The sequence below is a fragment of the Chiloscyllium punctatum genome, chromosome 23, assembly GCF_047496795.1.
Source record: "Chiloscyllium punctatum isolate Juve2018m chromosome 23, sChiPun1.3, whole genome shotgun sequence".
NCBI classification, from domain to species: domain Eukaryota; kingdom Metazoa; phylum Chordata; class Chondrichthyes; order Orectolobiformes; family Hemiscylliidae; genus Chiloscyllium; species Chiloscyllium punctatum.
Window position 1 is genome coordinate 88,401,857 of NC_092761.1, and position 23,834 is coordinate 88,425,690.

At 39.8% G+C, this 23,834-nt stretch overlaps 1 protein-coding gene across 3 annotated transcripts in view; it reads left to right on the top strand.

Annotated features, from left to right (window-relative positions):
* LOC140494231 (ubiquitin-associated and SH3 domain-containing protein B-like) overlaps positions 1-23,834 on the top strand; it is a 137,223-nt gene that overhangs the window by 51,484 nt on the left and 61,905 nt on the right. The window contains exon 2 of one of the 3 annotated variants that reach the window (XM_072593449.1): positions 12,339-12,404. The exons of the other annotated variants lie outside the window; for them this stretch is intronic. The gene's annotated coding sequence lies outside the window, so the exon portion shown is untranslated. The remainder of the gene's footprint in view (positions 1-12,338; positions 12,405-23,834) is intronic. 3 annotated transcript variants of the gene reach the window in all.

Genomic DNA, 23,834 nt, shown 5'->3' on the forward strand with positions numbered 1-23,834 from the left:
ATGTAGATAACCTCAATATGAACCACTTGGTGCAGCTGTGCACCCTGCTTGTGTATACTCTCTTGGATCTAGACCAATTTTTCTTTGTAATTTTCCACTTTCTGAAGTAAATTCTTTATTTGCAAAATCTGAATGGAATTCTTTTGCTGGAAATATTTGGGACCCAGTGCTTACTTCTCTCCACCTCACATCTCACTGGAAGGAAGCTGCTGCAAGGGGATGGTAGGAAATGTTAATGCTGGCTCTGGTTTGCCATCTTTGTTCTGAAATAGAAGTATTTCCTAACATGTTGACATGTTGACTTGACCCCAGTGGTCAGAAGAGAATGTCCCTCTTGACACTTACTATCAAGGGGGCAGACAATTGACCAGAAAACTCCCCGAGATGATGGTTTCATTTCTACTGAAGCATTTCTACTCCATGCTTGACGTAGAAAAAAACAGAAAAACACAGCCTTTCTGTAAATATATCAAGGCAACTAAATAAACACAGCATGAGCTTAATAGGCCACAATTTTCAATTTATTTGTCCATCTTCTAATCACCCTTCCCATCCCACTAATGTTTGGAAGTTGCAGTCAAAGCTCCCCTTTTTTTAGTTGTGCATGCATTTGCGTGCATAGTACCTTGTTTTGCGTGGCTGCATGGTTATGGTATTTTCAAGGGGACAATCTGTAAGCACCCTGCACAGACTGCTGGAACTGCCTGTGTGTTTAGCTAACTGGGATCTTGGTTGAGTTGTCGGCAAAACTGTGTAGGCGTGTTTGCACACAGCAAGATCCCACAAACACATTGTGATAATGGCCAGTTTCCATGATGTGGGATGGGGAATGGGGGATGGATTTTGGGCGGGATGCAGCCCAGAACATGCCTCTCATTCTTCACAATCTTTTATGTCTAGCTGATCTTTAGCACATTTCAAGTTTTTTTTCAAAACTCTCACCATTTCTCTTTCCCTGTGACATTGACTCTTTGCTATGAAAGAAGGCAAACTGAATATGTGACAGGACGGTTGCATTTTCAGCTCATCCTGTCTAAAGCAGCCCTCCAAAATGAGCAATTTTTTAAAATAGAGTTGTTACAGTGCCGAGCAAAACTGTTACAGTGGGGAACTGGAGGGAGGGGATTAAATAAGTCAGAAGGCCTTTTTCAAATTTTTGACTTTCCTGCTGTTGTGTTGCCAAACAGAATTGTGTTTTTTATATGTTATCCTCCGAGTGTGACTCCTACTTTAGCAACTGGTGTTAAAGGGGTTGTAGCTGCTTTGAGAAGAATGTGGTGATAATGAGGAAGATGGAAGCTATCTTGGGGAAAAAAAGTCAACAGAATAAAGTTTAATTCCCAGTCTGATATATTTGATGTTTTATACAATTCATGTGTTTGCACAAGCAAGGTTATTAATTGTGTGAACCACTGTATTGGGCTCCTCCCCTGAATTTGTTTTTTGTATTGGAACAACTTAATGGAAATTGTTTAATGGAGTTTGTAAACAACAGATTACGTGATTGACATTGGCCGACCTGTGTCAACGATCCAGTTTGTGCAGACATGGCCCAGGGGGATATGGCTGAAATTTGAATGGTGTAAAAATGAGTGGGTGTTTTTCTCTTGCAATGACAAAATAAGAGAGAACACGGCCTTGTTTCGGAATTTATCTCTGCCCCACCACAACAAGCCTCATGTTTTAATCAGGCATATTCTGAATATTAGATGAGAGTCTAAAATTGTACAGCCTGAAACTATTAAAACAGAATCTGCTCATGTTATCTTCTCACACTCTGAATTCTCACCTTCTAGAATCTTTCTTTAAACTGTGGCTCTTCTGCAGAGTGACCACTCAAGTAGTGTCGAACCTCAGAGATATGTCAGCCAGTGTTGAATTACATTTGTGCAACTCAGCAACCTTTTCAGTACTTTCCACGGTACCTTTTGGTCTGTTTTGTTTTGTGCCTGTCTGACATTGGCTTCAGCCATTAAGCTACCACAAGTGTCAGTGTTCATTGACTCAGGCACTACACTCAAAGCTCTGAAAGGTTTGGGCTCAATTCCCAAACCAGAGTCTTTGAGAATGTGAGCTAAGCTGCTAGGCCCCAGTGCAATATTGAAGTAGTACCAAACCTTCAGGGGCACCATCCTTCAGGTGAGATGTTAATCAACTGGATGACTACAATATTCGAAGATGAGCAGGGGAGTTCCTCCTAGCCATTGTTTATCTCTCAACACCGCTAAAAAAACAGAACTTCTGTGTTCTTATCGTCTTGCTGTTTATGGGAGCTGACTGACTGTTGCGTTTTATAATAGTGACTGCACTTTAAAGAAGACTTCACTGGATACGACGTGCATTGAGATGTTGTAAGGCTGCAAATGGTGGCTATAGAAATGCAAGATCTTTACTTTCCTCTTTCTAAATACTTCTGCTTTCTCTGGAACACTCATCTGGATTTATATTCACAAGATGGTTGTGCAAATTGATTGGGTAATTTTCATGTAAACGGCAGAGGAATTTCACAGCATGATCTGTGTAATTGTCTTGTTGGTAAGGGCCACAATTTACTGAAACTTCCTTTTTAACCTATTGCAGCACTTATCAGTCAATTTTCGAACATCCTTCCTCACATGTTTGTGGTTTAATTTTTTTCTTTTACTGAAGGGATTATGAATCTTTTAGGAATCCTCTACCCTAGAGAGTTGTGGATGCTCCATCATTGAATGGATTGAAGACGAGGTTAGAAAGATTTTTGGACTCCAAGGAATTGAGGGATATGGGAATAGGCAGGAAAGTGGAGTTGAAACCTAAGGTCAGTCAAGATCATACTGAATAGATGAACAGGCTTTACTCCTGTCTGTATTTCTTTTGTTTGTGTTCTGCATTTGGACTCCTAATCCTGAACCTGAATGTACCAGTGAATGAAAGGTCTAATTCCACGACATTAGTTTGAAAATTTAAAATCAAAAACTGCCATCAGTAATATTGATCTTTGAAGCTGTGATTTCTGGAAAATAGAAATTCTATTTGTGGATGCGGTTTGTTGTCTTTGCACAGAGTGTGTGTCCTGTTGAGTGGACACCCCTGTGGTGGGAAATGAGAACCTTTTGGGTAGTTCACCATTTTTAACTAATGTTATCACTTTGTCACAGGCAGCAATTTACTTAGATTTATCAAACAAATAACCAATGGCTCAAAAGGGCTCATCACCATCTTCTTTGGGGCAACTAGCGATGGGCAGTAAATTTTGGCCTTGCCAGTGACACCCACATTTGAGAATTAAATTTTGTTACCAGTACACACTACTTTATAGTGGCTTTGCACTGTTTTGATCTATCACCTCTTCTGATAATTCATGACCAATTTAGAGTGATAGAGTCATAGAGATGTACAGCACGGAAACAGACCCTTCAGTCTAACCCGTCCACGCCGACCAGATATCCCAACCCAATCGAGTCCCACCTGCCAGCACCTGGCCCATATCCCTCCAAACCCTTCCTATTCATATACCCATCCAAATGCCTCTTAAATGTTGCAATTATACCAGCCTCCACCACATCCTCTGGCAGCTCATTCCATACACGTACCACCCTCTGTGTGGAAAAAGTTGCCCCGTAGGTCTCTTTTATATCTTTCCCCTCTCCCCTCTCACCCTAAACCTATGCCCTCTAGTTCTGGACTCCCTGACCACAGGGAAAAGACTTTGCATATTTACCCTATCCATGCCCCTCATAATTTTGTTAATCTCTATAAGGTAACCCCTCAGCTTCCAACGCTCCAGGGAAAACAGCCCCAGCCTGTTCAGCCTCTCCCTATAGCTCAAATCCTCCAACCCTGGCAACATTCTTGTAAATCTTTTCTGAACCCTTTCAAGTTTCACAACATCTTTCTGATAGGAAAGAGACAAGAACTGCACACAATATTCCAACAGTAGCCTAACCAATGTCCTGTACAGCCGCAACATGACCTCCCAACTCCTGTACTCAATACTCTGACCAATAAAAGCAAGCATACCAAATGCATTCTTCACTATCCTATCTACCTGCGACTCCACTTTCAAGGAGCTATGAACCTGCACTCCAAGGTCTCTTTGTTCAGCAACACTCCCTAGGACCTTACCATTAAGTGTATAAGTCCTGCTAAGATTTGCTTTCCCAAAATGCAGCACCTCACATTTATCTGAATTAAACTCCATCTGCTACTTCTCAGCCCAATGGCTCATCTGGTCAAGATCCTGTTGTAATCTGAGGTAACCTTCTTCGCTGTCTGCTACACCTCCAATTTTGGTGTCATCTGCAAACTTACTAACTGTACCTCTTATGCTCACATCCAAATCATTTATGTAAATGACAAAAAGTAGAGGGCCCAGCACCGATCCTTGTGGCACTCCACTTGTCACAGGTCTCCAGTCTGAAAAACAACCCTCCACCAGCACCCTCTGTCTTCTACCTTTGAGCCAGTTCTGTATCCAAATGGCTAGTTCTCCCTGTATTCCGTGAGATCTAACCTTGCTAATCAGTCTCCCATGGGGAACCTTGTCGAACGCCTTACTGAAGTTCATATAGATTACATCTACGACTCTGCCCTCATCAATCCTCTTTGTTACTTCCTCAAAAAACTCAATCAAATTTGTGAGACATAATTTTCCACACACAAAGCCATGTTGACTATCCCTAATCTAGAGAAGTGATTGCTGGGCCTCTTGCTGAGATATTTGTATCACCAACTTGTGCAGATTAGAAAGCAGGATGTGTTTTGAACTTGGGTGACATTTCTGTTTGCTATCCGTTCAGTCAAGCCTTAGATTGCAAATACGTCACCTGGAATAGGACAATAGACACTCGGTGTAGGTGCATGAGCAGGCCATTCGGCCCTTCGAGCCAGCACCACCATTCATTATGATCATGGCTGATCATCCACAATCAGTATCTTGTTCCTACCTTATCCCATAACCCTTTATTCCACTGTCTTTAAGAGCTCCACCCATCTCTTTCTTGAAAGTATCCAGAGCCTTGGCCTCCACTGCCCTCTGGGGCAGAGCATTCCATATATCCACCACTCTCTGGGTGAAGAGGTTTCTCCTCAACTCTGTTCTAAGTGGTCTACCCCTTATTTTTAAATTGTGTCCTCTGGTAGGAGCAGTGTTGATCACTGGTAATAAAGACGTTGGAAATGCTAATGTGAACTGAGACGTTAGCAAACGATGTTAACCATTCCTTGCAAATTTAGGAAGAGTTTGGAAATCATCTCCAATTAGCAAGCTGCTAATTTTTAGTGTAAAGTCAGTGAAATATTACTGAATGATCAATTCTGTCATTTGGTTCATTTTTCTTTATTTCTCCTTTCTTCTTTTCCCTGCCCATCTTTCATTTCATTTTATCCTGATTTGAGATTCCATTGCAACTTTCAAAGCATAAATGGGTAAACAGTTGAAAAGAAGAACTTCAAGATCAGGAGTGTGGGATAAATTAGATACCTCATTCACCAATCCAGTAGTGACTCGATGGGCTAAATATGCTCCAACTTTGTTGTGTGAACTCACTCAGCACTGAGCAATGATTTGAATCTGAGATCTTGATGTCTTGAGTATCTTGTGAATTGACTCTTCTTGAGCACACTGAGAGACATCAACAATCAGATCAAAGGTTTTGGCAATCAATTATCTTATTTTTGTAATATTCTCTAAGCAGGAAGGATGTTGAGATATATATTTCTAAAAATGAGTCCCTGTCAGTAGTACAGCACAGCTGGTTCCCTACCTGCTAGCAAGACTTTTACAGCTGGTCATACTTAATTAAACACCAGAGAAATCAGAGTCATGTCCACCTCCACTCATGGCATTTTTCTGGATTTATTGGTAAACCAGATATGGCAAATTTCCAACAAGAACTGTTTCACTTAACTGTCTCTGGCTATCGAGGGCAGTTCATTGCACTTGTCAGTGGGAAGCTTGAACCAGAAGAGAGCAAACTGTCCACGCTGGATGAGGGAGTACTGACTGCAAACTGGACTTTGCAGTTATTCTGAGCAAACTTATTTTCTTTATCCCTGACTCCTACAAACATCCTAATAATTTAGCCATAAATTTGCAAAAAATTCTCAATGCACTGAGATATCCTGGAGACCATTTATCATTTTAAAAAATATGATTTGTATTACTTAAATCTTTCCTAACCATTTAGCCGCCAGAAAGGCCTCTACCCATATGCATATAATTTTTTCTTCTGACTACTGAGTTTTAAGACGGTGTCACTGACTTGAAGTCAGTCTTTAGTAAAGGAATAGGAGGAGACCATTTATTTCCTCGAGCCAGATGCACTTAAATCATGGCTGATTTGCATCATATTATTGAGTTTTAAGAAAGTGTTACTGATGAGGCTGAATGTAGGCAGACTTGATGGGCTGAATGGCCTAATTCTGCTCCTATGTCTTATTGTCTTATGGTGTCTTGACTCCATCAGTCGTCCTAACCCTTAATAGTCTTAATAACAAAATTCAAGCTTTGCCATTGGGCTTTCCTTCTCATTGAACAAACTTCTTATTGAATTAGTCTCAGATTATTAAGGACACCTTTTAGAGTTTATTTTGTCTTCAGCTTCCTCTTGTAGAGATAGGTGAAACCATGGCCCTAGTTATTAATGACTACCCTCTCCCCAACACCAAGGCCATTACAATGGGTGGGGTGAATGAGGAATATCACTATAATTTCAGTCATAATGAAGGGACGTAGAAAATATGCACTACTGAGAAATTGTTTTGATATTGGGAAGACTTCCTTGCCATGGGGTATTTATTAGATTGGGTTGCTGGAGGCCTAACTTTGGAAGACAAAGTTAAATAGTATCTGAGAGCATTAGGATACCAGAGACAAACTTTCATTGATCTCTTTAGGTCCTTTAATTTCCTCCATGGTCTTGCATAACTCTTCACCAGTGTAGGAAGCCCCAGGGGATATTTTTGTACTCAACCTATCTGATCAGGATGTTCTTGATGTCCAAATTGTCTCAGAAAAAAATGACAAGTGCTAGAATTAGTTTTCAAATGTTGGCCAATCTGTTCCAACTGGGTTGGATTATTTCACTGACCAAATGTAAAAGTAGAAATTGCAGACAGGGCAGTGAGTGACGACCAGAAGTGGATAAAAGTCTTTTGTGTGATGTGTAATTTGTGTTCCTTCTCCTTTTCTGCTAATGATTGTTTGATAATTCTTTTGATTAACAGCAAAATGTGATTGTATCTAATCAGGGCTCAATAACAATCATTGTGTTAAATGTCAGAAGATCATCCATACATATCAAAATAATAAAGTTCCTGAGTTTGAGGATTTCTCCAGTTTCCAAGTAACATGGTTAAGTGGGCAGTACTCTCGCTGTGAGTCAAAAGTTTTGGGTTTAAGCCCCACTGGAGAAACTTGCCATAATAATACAGATTGCCACTCCCAGTGCAGTCTGAGAGAGGGTTACACTGTTATTGGTGCCATCTTTAAACTAGGATGTTGTATTGACACCCTATGCTGTCTCGTGAGGATGTAAAAGACCCCTTGCCACTATTACAAACAAATCCAGGAGAATTCTCCCTTTTTCTTCCGATGAATATTTATCCTTCCATCAATATCGCTAAAGGAACAGTTATCAATTTATTCATCACACTCTGCTGTTTGTGGAAGATCGGTGGGTGTAATTGGCTGATGTGTTTTCTATATTACAACAGTGATTATACTGGTTCTTTGAGATGTCTTGAAGTTGTGAAGGTTGCTATATAAATGGAGTCACTACATAAATACAATAAATATAAAAACATTAAGGTGTTCAGAATGAGCAGAAGGCACTTAGCCAATGAATTGCACCCCATTCAGAGACAATGCACATTATTCTACCCCAAAAATGCCTCCCGCACCACATCCTTCTTATGTTTAGATGCCACCCATTTCCTTTTCTGTTCTGTTCTCTTCTCTCCCCACCCACTGGAGGGTTTGTGTTAGGAAATGCTAGGAAATCCTGTTAAAGTATCAGTGCAATTTCCTAGTCAGCAGCTATCAAGCTTGACTTTGCCATTTGAACCAGGCTTTGCAACAGGTGAACCCGGGTAAAGCTTTCTGTATAAACTGGGATTAGATTTAAAGTAAAGCTCTTTCTAACTGTCCCCATCAAATCGTCCTGGGGCAGGTACATCACGGAAATAAAAACAGAAATGCAGCAGAAACTCAATAAATCCACCAACATCTGTAAAGAGAAAAACAAAGGTAACATTTTAAGTCTAGTGACTCTTTTCTGCAGTTCTGCAGAAGAGTGATATCAGACTCAAACTGTTACTATGTTTCTGTCTCTGCAGATGCTGCCAAACCTGCTGAGTTTCTCCTGCAATTTCTGTTCTTTTCTCAGCATCTATAATATTTTGCTTTTATAACAGGTACAGAGTAGACTACACTCCTGTGTGTCTTGCACTGTCTGTATGCGTCTCTTGCCTTCTAAAAACCACATACTTCTGCATTGATGAAGCACAGCATGTTGGTTTTGATCCCAGTGACCCAGAGACGGATTTCAGTAACCACAGCTGGTTTGTTGGCTGTATTTGACCTTCAGAGTGAGCTTGAATCCACCAGCCTGCTGCATTCAGTGTAGTTCTAACAACCCACTTCCATCTTCAGAGACTTGTCTTTTAATTAACATATCCAGATATTTTTGGTTATAATATTTTTGTTAGACATTTGAGTTAGTACAGCATTTAAGTTTTCCCTTTTTAGAAAAAGAAGTGAATTTTACAGTTTTTTTTAAAATCCAGCTTGTATTTTCCCTGTCTCTTTCTGTTGTGTTTTAACTTTTTTTTAAACAAGGTAGTGTAGATACATTTCTTGATTATTGGTCAATGCCCCCCCCCCCATCCCTAATATATAGGTTTACAGCAGCTGCATTTGAGTTGGGCTGGGGGAAGCATGTGACTATGAAGAGGTCTGTAACAGTGCACTGGGGAACTACAGGCCACATGTTACTTCCTTAATGGTACAACACTGTGTTATGAGCCATACCCTTCATTCCTTGATGGTGTTGAATCAGCAATGTGATCTTCATGGGCTATTTTGTGTTGTCTATCTTTTTAAATGGAAAAAAATTTGAATTGATAGTTAAAATCCACCCCTCCTGCTCACCAGTGGCTCTTTTTCTGTTAGTCCTATGTGAGATATGTGTGCGTTTAATCTGTTTGTATTCCCAGTGCTGCAATGAGGGAATGCTGTAGTGTCTGTAGTGCTGCCTTTAAAAGGGCATAGAAGATCCCATGACAGAATTCAAGAGGAGGAAGGCATTTAGCTCCCATTGTCCCAGCCAAAATCTATCCCTTTCTATTTTTCTTTATTTTGGATTGTGCACCAAAAATGGGAAAAAGATGCTTTTTTAAACCAAGAACTTTTGAAAGAACTATTGCAGTTTTAAGATGAGTTACTGGAATTGATCATGTTGCCATGTTCAAGCAGTGGGGGAAAACATTGGAGATCCATCAGTGCTGTGAATGAGAGTTCAGGGCAGTTTACCTCAATAGGCTGTTCATTAGTTTTTCAATTAGAATCAGTTATGTGGGTCAAGAGTGCTCAGCTATCAACAGCTCTCTGATTGGCTTCTGAGTAGGTGGGCAGCCTGTGAGTATGCAATTGACAGCAGAAAGCCCCCAATTTCTTATCGTTATAAGAGATGAATAATTGGAAGATAGTTAATTATTCTCACTCACTAGTTGCCAATAAACTACTGTCTCTAATCAGTGATTGAGAGACTGAACAATTAGTGAACCAATCAACTAGAGAGTTCAGTAAAGAATTGAGGGGACTTGGGATGAAGAAGATTGGAGGTAGGAAGGACATAGAGGAAGAAAAATAACACCTCATTTAATCCTGTTGATTGGTGCTATTGAACTGTGCTCCCTTAAATTTTTTTTTCTGCTCATAACATATGTGTTTTTTTTTGTTTGCCTTTGTCTGTCTGTCTGCATATGTGTTTAGGGTTTAAGGGCAGAGTTTAAGTTAGAGAGTTATAAGTTATTTTCTTTACCTGTGCTTAGAATTTATTTTATTTGTAATAAACAGAAGTTTCTTGTGTACAGGAATTTGTTCAGTGTTTTCTATTGACCTGAATCAGGCAGGTAAACTGATGATTTTGAGCAATTTGATTAAACGTTTAATATTCCAAAATTTTGGGGGTCAAGTAATGATACCTTAATGAACTACTAAAGGAAAGCTTCATTCCTTCATTACTTCCTTGTAGTCTGTGATAACTTGCATTGCATAAATTCAATTTATTAATGTTATAATCATGACATCACTTCATTGGCTGTATACCTTTTGGGATGTTGTGAAATGCATGCAGTGCTAATCTTTATTATCAAATAGTTGATGGGGATGTTAACTATGCTTGGAATGTCCTCGTTCAGTTCTGGCCTTTTCTACATCCTGACTTTCCTTTGCTCCACTAGACAACCCGTTCAACTGCCTGGGCCCTAAATTCTGGAACGCCCTCCCTTAACCTCTCCACCACCTTCTCTGTCTCCTTTTAAGATCGTCCTTAGAATCTACATCTTTGACTAAGCTTTTAATCATTTGCCCTAGTAGCTCCTGATGGGAGTCAATGTGATTTTTCTCTTTGTCCTTTCAATGCTTCTATAAGGATTGTAAATTGTGAATGTACGTTCTGTCTTTGATCATGGGAGAAGCAGCATATGCATAGTGGTAACAGCAGACAGCAAAGGTTATATGAGAAATAGGACCTTCTTCAGACATTTGTTCTCAAATATTCCAAACAAATGCTTATCTCTTTTTGAAGACCCTTTCATCAGGAAATTACTTGAACTGGAGTTGACTGGGGCTGGGGGAAGGCGATGGCCGCGTGGTATTATCGCTAGGGTATTAATCTAGAAACTCAGCTAATGTTCTGGGGATCTGGGTTTGATGGCAGATGGTGTAATTTGAATTCAATACAAAATAGCTGGAATTAAATATCTACTGATGACCATAAAATTATTATTGATAGTTGGAAAAAATCCATCTGTTCACTACTGTCTTTCAGGGAAGGAAATCTACCATCCTCCCCTGGTCTAGCCCACCTGTGACTCCAGACCAACAACAATGTGATTAACTTTTAACTGGTCTCTGAAATGGCCTAGCAAGCCACTCGGTTGTCTCAATTATTCAACCTACAGCATTTGGACTGCAGCAGTTCAAGTCGGCAGTTTGCCACCATCTTCATAAAAGGCAACTAAAGACCAGCAATAAATACTGGCTAGCCAGCAACTCCCATGTCCCATAACTGAGTTTAAAAAAAAAGTGTTAAAAATAACAGTTGAGCAGGTAGGGGATGAACAAAATATTAGTTAATCAACATTGAGAGGATGTTGGATTCTAATTTACACCTGGAATGTTCTCTTTCACTGCTGGCCTGTGTTACATCCATAATTTCTTCCATTCAGTGAGGCTGTTGCTTCAACTTTCTGGGTCCTAACTCTGGAATACCCTCCCTAAATCTCTCCAACCCCTCTCTCACCCCTTCCCTGTTTTATAGACTCCTTAACACCTGCCTCTTTGACCAAGCTTTTGGCCACTTGCCCTAATATTTCTGTATATGCCATTTTATTTTGCCCTTTTAATGCTCCTATGAAACACATTGAACTTCATATAATATGATATTTGTTTTGTGATTATTAATGTTTCCAAAACCAATTCAAATTTGGATTGAAATTGCTCACTTGCCATATCTCCTCCCCACCCTATAAACATTTATGACCTTAATGTTTATCACGTTCTCTGATGCTGAGCCAGATTTTATTCACTACTAGTTTCCACCCACAGTTTCTGAGACTGCTGAGCTGGGCAGAGGGTGAGATTAGTTGTTTGATGACTTGAGTGGAAAGTAATAATCATCTTTATTAATACTACCTTTCTAGAACATTCCACTCTAATCTAACACATGCATGTTAAGATCCTGACACAGGCTCCTTTGGTCTTTTGCTTGAAGAGAGCGAAATTTTTTTTTAAATTGCTGTTTTCTACAATGATTCTGAGCTGTTGTTTCCATCTCACTCTGAGACCCATGGCAGCATGTACGTATGTTGATGTCTATCAAACTCACAAAGTAGCCATTTTAACACCGACGTCTTACAGACTGTGTATCTTCCTGGCTATTTCTGTGATGATATTCTAAACATAATCTAGGTTTTTTTTTTAACAGTTGTGTTTTCTTTACAAACTCTGGCCCCGCTCTGCATCTTCTGAGTTTCTTTGCTTCCATCATTAGCAGTTGTGCATTTAGCTGTTTGGACCCGAGCTCTGGAATTATGCCCTCAAACCATACCATTTCTTTCTTGTCTCTTTTTAGAAACACTCCTTAAAGCCTACTACTTTGACCAAAGATTGGATCCTCTCTTAGTATCTCCTTTATCAGGTTCCGTATGAATTCTGTTTGATAACATGCTGAATATGTCAGTGCTATCTGAATGCAAGTTTATTTGTTCTATGGTTACAAGTTTGTATTAGAATTAAGTGTTTATACCTGATTCATGGTGAGATAATCCAGGGTGAGATTTGCATGCCTCTCTCAATTCTGACTGTAACGCCATGTCATTTTTGATTCACATTCTGCTCACTTTTCTCACTTCTATCTCTGAAAGACAATACTGAAAATGGCGTGGATAAGTTTCAATTACAGTGATGGAAATGTGTACTCTTGTCAGTTACTCTGTAAAGTGAAGTCAATTCAGCTGGAGTTCATAAATTGATACCTTTTCTGGTAAAGACGTGAGGTTGTTCATTAATGATTTAAATTGATATTGATGCATTTTCCAAAACCTTCTGTTATAATATAAGAAAACCAGATCATTTGAATCTTTCTCAAATTAAACAGAAGGTTTGGGCATGGAGTTGTATATGCCATTTTGTGAGGGATTTACAGTTCAGGCCTGTGTGCAGCATCAGACATTCCCAGGGCAACTACAGCACAGGGTTAGATATGTTAAAGCTCCCTCTAATCTTCGAAACTAAAAGTAGAGCTCCCTCTATGTGGTTCTCATCAACCGCTCCCAGGACAGGGATAGCATTGGGTTTGACTGAGTGAAGCTTTCAGCTGGCCTACCCTATTAAATGCCCTTAGCCACAATCTAAGTGGTTAGAGAAGTGTTTCCTGTTGTTACAATGCAACATTTTCCACCCCAGCTATCATTATACACTGACTATTAGTGTGCACTTGTACTACAGGTACAAATTTGAGATTATTAACCTTTTTTCTATTTGATCATGTGATGTGGACCTTGCTGGCTGGGCCAACACTTATTGCCTGAAACAAGAATGCTGCAGACGTTGGAAATCTGAAATATAAACTGAAGATGCAGGAGAAGCTCATTGAGTTCAACAACTTCACAACATGACTTCTATCCTTCGTTGTGATTTATAGACTCCCCCTACCCCACCCACCATGAATTGTTAGTGTCTTGTTGGCTTTGCTGTCAGCATCAGTGGACCCATTTTTTTCCTTTTCACGTCTATCACTTACACCTATTTTAAATCTCTACCACTCTTCTACTATCTTTAATGCTCCCTTTGTCTTTTGTTATGCCCCCTCCACCATATTTTTCCACTAGCTCCTCCTCCCCACTTGTCAACAGCATAAAACCATTTCCCAGTCCCTTTCAGGCCTGAATAAAAGTCCTCTCAGAATCAAAATGTCAACTCCGTTTCACTCTCCACAGATGTTGCCAGATTTGCTGAGCTTCTCCAACAATTTGTTTTTATTCCAGTATTTATTGTCTGCCCCCAATTGCTGTTGAGAACGTGGTGATGAGTTGCTTTATTAACCGTTGAAGTCCTTAGTTGTGTATACTTCCAGTATGCTATTAGGAAGGCATTTCTAGGATTTTGTCCTGGTGGCAACCATGATGATACAACAATTTCATTTAAAGTCAGGATTTTATTGAGCTTGGGGTGGGGGGAGCTGTTTAAGGGACTTGCAGAGCCAGTTATTTTGTGAAAATACTGCCAATTCACATTACTCTCTAGTTAGAAAGCATGTAGCTGCTTCCACCAATATAGAAGTAGCTGGCATAGCCCCACTGGAGCATAGGGCTGCTCTCATTAGAGAAATGTCTGGTGGTAAGTTTTAACCTGAGGTCATACCTCAGGGCAGGGGTGCATCAAAAAAGTGGGACCATCATGGTAACCTCAGTTGGTGTAGGAGTTGAACCCATGCCGTTTACATCACTCTGCATTGCAAATCAGCTATCCAACCAACTGAGCTAACCAATAACTCCCCACCCCAAAGTACATGATGAATTGAAGAAATAATAGGGTAAATAGCTTCTTTCATAATATCACAGGTGAATACGTTTTAACTTTCAGCAGAATTTAGTTGTCCTCTGAATCTTATTTGACTCTTGGTGCAACAATGAAAGAGCTGTCTATGTGCTGTTGTATAAAGCTGAATTGTCAGGAATGAAAACAGTGCTGCTGACACATTGAAGTGTAATAGCTTCACACCATTTTGTAACACATTTGTAAACATAATCTTTCAATGGTTACTGTTAGCGCTGAACAATGCAAATCGTCTTCTTTTTCATACAGCATTCAAGATGGGATACTGTATATCTGACTGACTCTGACTCTGTGCTGTCCATGTCCTAGGAGTGTTTGCTGGGGAGAGTGTAGAGAGAGCTTTACTCTGTCTTCATTTAATGTTTGTTGTAAGCCATCTACTATTTACAGAAATATTAAGTGACTTTTGAGAAAGGCAAACAAAGCTCTCAAGGAGGTAGGAGATGGAATTCATGGCCCTTAATTAATTACTGGGAGATCCTGGTTTTGAAAAGACTAAGGGGACATTTATGCTAATGGTTGCCTAGTAGCCCTTTCTGGATTTGGTTCTGTTTTTTCAGTCCTAAGTGGTCAGGAGGATAAAACCTCCAAGGCTTGCAGTAAAAGCAAGTCGCAGTTTCCTAAAATTACTTTCTCAGTAGACATTCATGGCAACCTGGGCCTGAGGGATAACTTTTCACACAGAGGGTGGTGTGTGTATGGAATGAGCTGCCAGAGGATTGATGGAGGTTGTTACAATTACAACATTTAAAAGGCATCTGGCTGGGTCTATGAATAGGAAGGGGTTAGAGGATTTGGCCAAATGCTGACAAATGGGACTGGGTCTGATTGGGATATCTGGTTGGCATGGACAATTTGGACTGAAAGGTGTTTCTGTTCTGTATGACTCAATGACTCTATGAATCTACTTAACACTCACCTGGGAGTGTTTGTTGGGGACAGTGTAGAGGTAACTTTACACTGCATTCAGGTTCTCATATACGTATTGCATTGTATTTCCTTCTGTATGGAAATATTTTATTTCCTTGATTTCTTTATGTAGACTCTGACTGAATCTCGAAATTCATGCACAGAGGTACATTCATCCGATTGTCTACCAAGGAGCCATCCAACTTATAACATAGAACATTACAGCGCAGTACAGGCCCTTCGACACACAATGTTGCACCGACCTGTGAAACCAATCAGAAGCCCATTAAACCTACACTATTCCATTTTCATCCATATGTTTATCCAATGACCATTTAAATGCCCTTAAAGTTCGCGAGTCTACTACTGTTGCAGGTAGTGCGTTCCATGCCCCTACTACTCTCTGAGTAAAGAAACTCCCTCTGACATCTGTCCTATATCTATCACTCCTCAATTTAAAGCTATGTCCCCTTGTGCTAGCCATCGCTATCTGAGGAAAAAGGCTCTCACTGTCCAACCTAACTAACCCTCTGATTATCTTTTAAGGCTCAATTAAGTCACCTCTCAACCTCCTTCTCTCAAATGAAAGCAGCATCGAGTCCCTTAGCCTTTCCTCGTAAGACCTTCCCTCCATCCCAGGCAACCTGGGTGGCAACTTTTAAGGATCTATGTACCTGGACAACTGAGATCTTTCTGTTCATCTACACTACCAAGAATCAAAGCCTAATCCTGTTTCTCAACTCTTGGTCCATTTCCAAATTGTTTGCAGCATTTCAAGTGCCATCTGAGTATATTTTTAAATTGCAAATAGGGTTTTTGCCTCCAACAACCTTTTTCATGCAGTGAGATCCAGACCCTTGTGGATGAAAAGAATTCTGCTCAAGTCCCCTCTAATTCTTTTGCCGATTATTTTAACTCTATTCTTCTTGAGGTTACCATGAAGTTCCACCTTCTCAATCTTTCCTGTCACCTGAAGTGTGGTGATCCTTAGGTCCATCTGCCACCAGTCATCTCTGCCTCTCAGAGAGGAGCCCCATGCTCCTCTGGGATTATGGCCACTTCATCTTACTTTCTACCTTTTATTCTCTCTAGTTACTGATCTCTCTTCTAAGGGAGGTACGTACTTTCAAAAGGGGGGGGGGGGGGGAGGTGATGGTGTGGGTGGGAAGATCTTTGGAGAGTCATTGTGGACTTGATGGTCTGAATGGACTCAATGGGCTGAATGGCCTGCTTCCTACTGTGGGAATTCTTTGATCCTTTGGTTTAATCCCAGTGCTTCCAGTCCCTCCATTTAGCATTGCTGTTCTGTTGATATTTCCATGTTGCCAACACACAACAATCACCTACCAATGTATGTCTTTGGGCAGCATTATTATTGTTGTCAGACCCCAGACATTCCTTCCATGAAAAACACTAGTTACAGGCACTTCCCAGTAAATATATTTGCACCTGTATGCTGTAGATCTTGAGTAGCCCAAGAGTTTGTGTGACTGTTTCACCTAAATGTCTTTTCATGTTTGAATGTGTGATCAATCCTGCCAATGTCAAAAAATTAATGACACCATGTTATAGTCCAACAGGTTTATTTGAAAACACAAGCTTTTGGAGCCTCACTCCTCCTTCAGGTGTTGGTAAGAAAGCTTGTGTTTTCAAATAAACCAGTGTCGTGTGATTTTTTGATGTTATCCACCTCAGACCAATACTGGTACCTCCACATCAATTCTGCCAATGACAAGTGACTTCAACTCTCTCTCTCAATCTGACCGAAGCTGAGTTCCAAGCTTCAAACAATGAATAACAAAGAAAATTACAGCTCAGCAACAGGCTCTTCGGCCCTCCAAGCCTGCATTGACCTAGATCCTCTATCTAAACCTGTCGCCTATTCTCTAAGGGTCTGTAACTCCTTGTTCCCTGCCCATTCATGTGTTTGTTCAGATAAATCTTAAATGACGCTATTGTGCCTGCCTCTACTACCTCTGCTGGTAACGCATTCCAGGCACCTAACACCCTATGTATAAAGATCCTTGCATGCATATCTTCCCTAAACCTTTCCCCTTTCACTTTGAACTCATGACTCCCAGTAATTGAGTCCCCAACTCTGGGGGGGGTAAAAAGCTTCTTTCTATCCACTCTGTCTATACCTCTCATGATTTTGTAGACCTCAATCTGGTCTCCCCTCAATTTCTGTCTTTCTAATGAAAATGATCGTGATCTACTCAACCTCTCTTCTTAGCTAGCGCCCTCCGTACCAGGCAACATCCTAGTGAACCTCCTCTGCACCCTCTCCAAAGCATCCACATACTAAACGCAGTATTCCAAATGTGGCCAAACCAAAGTTTTATGCAACTGTAACATAACCTGTTAACTCTTGTACTCAATGCCCCGTCCAATGAAGGAAAGTATACCATATTCCTTCTTGACCACTCTACTGACCTGCGTTGCCACCTTCAGGGAACAATGGACCTGAACACCAGATCCCTTTGTACATCAATTTTCCCCAGGACTTTTCCATTTACTGTATAGTTCGTACTTGATTTGGCTCTTCCAAAAAGCATCACCTCACATTTGCCTGGATTGAACTTCATCAGCCATTTCTCTGCCCAACTCTCCAATCTATGTATATTCTGACAGTTGCCTTTTCTTTGCAAAATTTTTATTGAGAAAAAGGTTTTGAATTTTTTTAAAAATTAGAAAATTACTACAAAAAAGCACAGCAATCTTTTAACGTAACAACAATAACAGTAAACAAACTACTACTCTACTCCACAAACAATTTAGAAGAAAAAAAGAATAAAGAGAAAAAAACCTACGCAAACTACAATTCAACAAATAACTGAATCAAAAAAAAGATACTAAATTAAACCAAATTGAATCAAGGCAAATTAAATTAAATTAAGTTACAACAGTCAGGAAATATCACCAAAACTCACCACCACCAGGAACATCAGTTGGCATACCCGTATTTGTTTGGAGTTATTTCTTCCAAGAGCCCCTTGGAAGCCCTCATAGCTACACAAAAAGGCCCTGATCAATATAGCTGACAAGTTTGTGTCTGTATATTGCAGAAAAGGCTGCCATGTCCTATAAAAGAGTTCTGTTTTCTGATGCAACATACTTGTAAGGAAGTCCAGAGGGATGTGCTCCATTACTAACCTATGCCACCCTGAGAGTCCTTGGGGGATTTTTCGACACCCAGCTCATCAGGATGTTCTTCCTCGCACAAAATGAAAGAATATTAAACAGTTTCTTCCCATGTGCATCCAAAGAGGGGACATTAGGCAAACCCAAGAGGAGGGACACCGGATCTACCTTGACAGTCCTCTTCACTATCTGCTACTCCACCAATCTTAGTGTCATCTGCAAACTTGCTAATCAGACTACCTATACCTTCCTCCAAATCATTTATGTATATCACAAACAACAGTGGTTCCAGGTTGGATCTCTGTAGAACACCACTGGTCAAAGTTCTCTATTTTGAGAAACTCTCTTGGACTACTACTCTCTGACTCCTGATGTCAAGAAATGGTTGGAGACATTGGGTACTGCAAGGGCTATGGGCCCTGACAATATTCTAGCAATGGTACTGAAGACATGTGCTTCAGAACTTGTTGCATCTCTAGCCAAGCTCTTCCAGTACAGTTATAATACTGGCATCTACCTGAAAATGTGAAAAATTGTCCATGTATGTACACAAAAAGTAGGAGAAATCTAAGTTGGCCAATTACTGCCCCATCAGTGTACTCTTGATCATCAGTAAAATGGTGGAAGATGTTATTGACAGTGCTATTAAACAAGCAGCACCAGCACAGCAATGACCTTCTCAGTGATGCCAAGGCGGGAGGCTGGAAGAACACAACAAGCCAGACAGCATCAGGAGGTGGAGAAGTCGGCATTTCAGGTGCAACCCATTTTCAGGACTGGGGGTGGGTGTCGGGGGAGCTGCAGATAAAGGGGATTTTGGGGGCAAGGTGGTGAGGTGGGGATAGGGGAAGACCGATAGCGGGTATGACCTGGTTGGTCAATGGAAGGAATAATCCAGTAGGTGGCTGAGAGGATTGGAAGGGAGGGGGAGGGGGCTGGGAAGGGAGTCCGGGGGATCGGAAGAGAGGTTAACTTTTTTCACCCCTTGTCAAAGTGGCTGATACCTTATTCAAAGTCTGTGAGCTCCTAGGTCGAGACTCTCCAGTCCAGGGGACAATGTTTTAACAACTTCCTTGTCCACTTAAGAATTCTTTTTATGTTAAACAGTGAAATCGTTATGTGAAGTGTACTTGCTATGATGTCTCAAGTTTGATTATAGTATTTTTGTATAAGTTTGTGGCTTTTGTGTCTTGGACTCATGGAATTGTTTTATGCACCTGTTTGTCTTTCAGAGCCTAACTGAAATGATTTTTGTATGAATGAAATGTTTTTGCCTCTTTACAGCTGATTTTTAAAAAAGTATTTATAGATTATTCATTCCATTGACAAACTCCTCCATGATGATACTTGATCTGATACTTGACTTCTTTAAATTTAGATATTCCTCCTTCACCCTGTTTTGTTCATTGTAATGGAGTGGCTCATTTCTTCTTCAGTTGTGTGAAAGTAATAACATCTGAATGTGTTAATTCCCCTCTCGTTTTCCTCAGATGCCTGTATTTCAATCATTTTCTGTTTCAGGTGTTCAACGCTTGGCAGTACTGTACTTGTTTTTTTTAACACAGGGTATTGGCTATATCACCTTTTTGAATGTGTTGTGTTATGCCTTATGGGCAGTTTGCCAGTGTAGCTTTTTAAAGGTGCATGCTCATGATATCGTCACTGTATCATAGCTAATGACTCGAGGATACAAAAGGTCTCAAACACCATCTTCCCTCTGATCTCTTGAAATATGTCACTCTACTGGAAGTATGCTCCTCTGTTGTAACTTAATATCTTAATGTTAGCCCAAACACTAATGTGTCTGAATGTGATATTTGTACATATTAGTGAATATTAATAAATATCAGTTGGATTCTTTAGTCCAATGTTATTCAAGTAAGTTGATATAATTTGCACCATTATTTATTTTTCTATCATAATAAAATTTTACTTAGAAAGTAATAATAGAGCTGTGTTTGTTGAGTGTGATTAAAAAAGCTTCTGTACATTCCAATTTATTTAACATTCTTTCACTGGATGTGTGCATCACTGGCTATACCAGCACTTATTTCTCATTCTTAATTGCCCAGAAGACTGTTAATAGTTGACCACATTGCTGTGAGTCTGGAATTATGTGTAAGGCAGACCAGGTAGGGATGGCAGATTTCCTTTCCTAAAGGACATTAGTCCACCAAATGGGTTTTTATGACAGTCAATTGTGATTATATGGTTACCATTAGGCTAGCTTGTTATTACAGATTTTTAAAAAATTAAATGCGAATTTCATTATCCATCAAAGTGGGTTTTAAACATATCTATCAAGGACATTAGCCTGGGGTTCTGGACAGCTAGACCAGTAACATTGTCATTATGCTATTGCCTCCCCGAGGTGTAATTTTCTTCTTGAAATCTCTGTCACACTAAACACTTGGCACAATTTGATCTAGACCACTTTATTTCTGAATTGCACAATACACTTTATATTTATGTGAAGCCAAAAGTGCTGTCCATTGATGTAGCAGATATTGTAAACACACTGTATACCAGTGATCAGTTTATGAAAAGTGATGGTCAGAGACTTCTTTAGGAACTGGATGGCAGAAGTTCCAAACTCATTTCGTTGTAGAGTGGGTGTCTTATTAACTTATCATTCTTGATTAGGCCTTCACTCAATTTCACAATATTCTTTGCCTCCTCAATATAAGTAACCCACAGAACTAAGGGATTTACACAATCCTGCACAATAGCATTAAGTGTTTCCAAGTCTTGCAATTTACAGTTGGTTGCAGAGTTATTCCTTTAACTCTGCTGCAGTTGAGTTGCTAACTCTGGATGTACTCCTGGAGGTTTCACCACATGACTTCCTGAACTTGTGCTTTCACTACATGTCCATCTTTATAGGCACTCAAATGTGACCGATTGGAAAGTGATCAGATTATTTGTTGCCTGATTGGACGATTCCTGATGATCAGTTAAAAAGCTTTCCTCCCACTTGTCTTTCCCAATATGTTTAACATTCATAACCTGTGAGCAATAGCGCCCTAGATTTTCATCCTTTAATTCCTGGAGATATGGGAACCCTATGGTTACGATATTTCCAAATCTAACTAGTGAAGAGCAGTCACTGTTGAATCAATAACTTATAAAGAGGAAAAATGTAGGATTGATGTAGCTCTAGCCTTTTCTGATTGACAATGATGTTTTGTACATGAACTCAGTTGACATAGGACCTCTGACACGCAGAGAGAGGCTTCTAACCTCTCTTTACTAATTCCATGTTGGTGAGAAAACTGTATGCTGAAATATTTGCTGATTTTAATCCTTTTTTGATTTCATTTCCTTCCAGGAAAAGATGCTATATCTCTGTTTAGATTTCTAATTGCAGAGTACAAGTAGAATATGAATGATAAAAAAGAAACAGCTTGCTTCATTTCAATGATATTAATCCAGTTTATAGACTGGGCAATCCAGCAAGCTTGGATATCCATTTGCCATCTTGGTCATTTTTATTTTTGTTTATTCCCTTACTCTTGAATAACATCTTGGAAAGTGTCATGTTCTATAGAGTGTTTGGTTGTCTGTTTACTTCTGGCTGTTGGCACTTATTTATTGAAATGGCCTAGAATTTTCTGGAGCAGTTCACCATGTTCTGTCAGTTAAATTGTTTATGTTGTAATATGCTGGAAGTTAGCGCTGATAATGGCATGAAGTTAATAATGAGCCATCTGGGATGTTGTGAATATTGGGACTAACAGTCTTCAATCAGTGAATTTTAAGGACTGAGGGAAAAACTGCAGAAATGTTGCAGAAGAAAATTGGGTGACTTAGAACCAAATCAGGTACAGAAAGAGGAAAAGAAATAGAGGGAAAGAAAGTGTGGGTTGAGAAAGGAATTAGTTTCAGGCTAAGTTCTGAAGAAGTGTTGTATTAGATTCAAAATATCTACTCTTGTTTCCCTCACCACAGACTTGCCAGACTTGCTGTGTTTCACAAGTATTCTGTGTTTGTTCAAACTGTAGTACTCTACAGAGAGCTGGCTTGAAATTGGTGGGCTGAATGGTCTCCTTTCATGTTGTTTATAGCTCTATGAATCTTTATCCCATAGGCTACTGACTGGCGGATGCTGGGATACAGTTCATTTTCTACCAGCAACCTTGTGAAACTTTGAAGAGGAAACATTCACCAACATATCTTGGCAGGGATTTAATAAGATCGGTTCACACAATAGGGTTAGGTTCACACAGTTGAGTTCACCAATGGTTTTGGTTACCTAGCCAAGTACGTACTTCAATGGCTCAGTATGAAACTTTCTTTGATAATGGCTCCTGTGAAATACCTTGAATAGTTGCTATACTGAAAACATTACAAATTACATGTTGTTGGTTAGAAACCAAAATTGTAACTTTTTTTTAGATCCCCTTATCCCCTTCATTAACCCAGGACCATTGGTGGCAGGTCCCTATCCAAAGTTTTGGCTGTACTTCAATGTCTCGACAAAGATTGTAACCAAAGCAGGGCTCTTCTGGCCTGTAGAGTCCAATACTGGCTGAAACTGTGGCTTATAAGGAATTTTTGTTGGCATATTAAGATTCTTCCCTGCTTAAGTTATGAACACTAGTACAAAACTGATTTTTTTCTTATTGTTTGCTCATCAATGGAGTTTGTTGGGCCAGTGCACAAACCAGGACATCTGTTGTTGGGAAAATATTACAGTCAGTTACAAAGGATGTAATAGCAGTGCAGTGCAGTTAGAAATCCATAATCTAATTAAGATGAGTCAACATGGTTCCACGAAGGAGAAATCATACCTGACAAATTTATTAGAATCCTTTTGAGAAGGTAACAAGCAGTTCAATAAAGGGGAGGCAGTAGATGTGATATATTTGGATTCCTAAAAGATTAGATTAGATTCCCTACAGTGTGGAAACAGACCCCTTGGCCCAATCAGTCCACACAGTCAGAAAGGTACTGCACATAAAGCTACTTAATAGGAGCTCATGGCTTTGCAGGGAATTTATGAACATGAATGAGTAGGGCTCTTGAGGCACAGGAGTAATGTCCCTATCTCTGGATCAGATGTTCTAAATTCAAGTCCCATTTGCCCCAGATATGTGTTATAATGTATATGAATTGGTTACTTAAAAATATCTATTAGCATGATTTGAGAATTAGCAAACTAATAGAAAACAGAGTTTGATAGGGGAGAACATTTTCATGATGGCAATCCCTAACTATTAGAATACTGCAGGAATCGGTGCTGAGGTCATAATTGTTTGCAATATATATTAATAACTTGGATAAGGAAAGTGAATATACTATAGACCTATTTGTGACTGACACAAAAATAGCTAGAAAGGCAAGTGAGGGTGACACAAACAGTCCTTGGAGTAATTATAAACTGGTTAAATGAGATTGCATCTGACAAGTGTTTGCACAATAATGTGGAAAAGTGTGAGGTTATGCACTTTGGCAGAAAGAA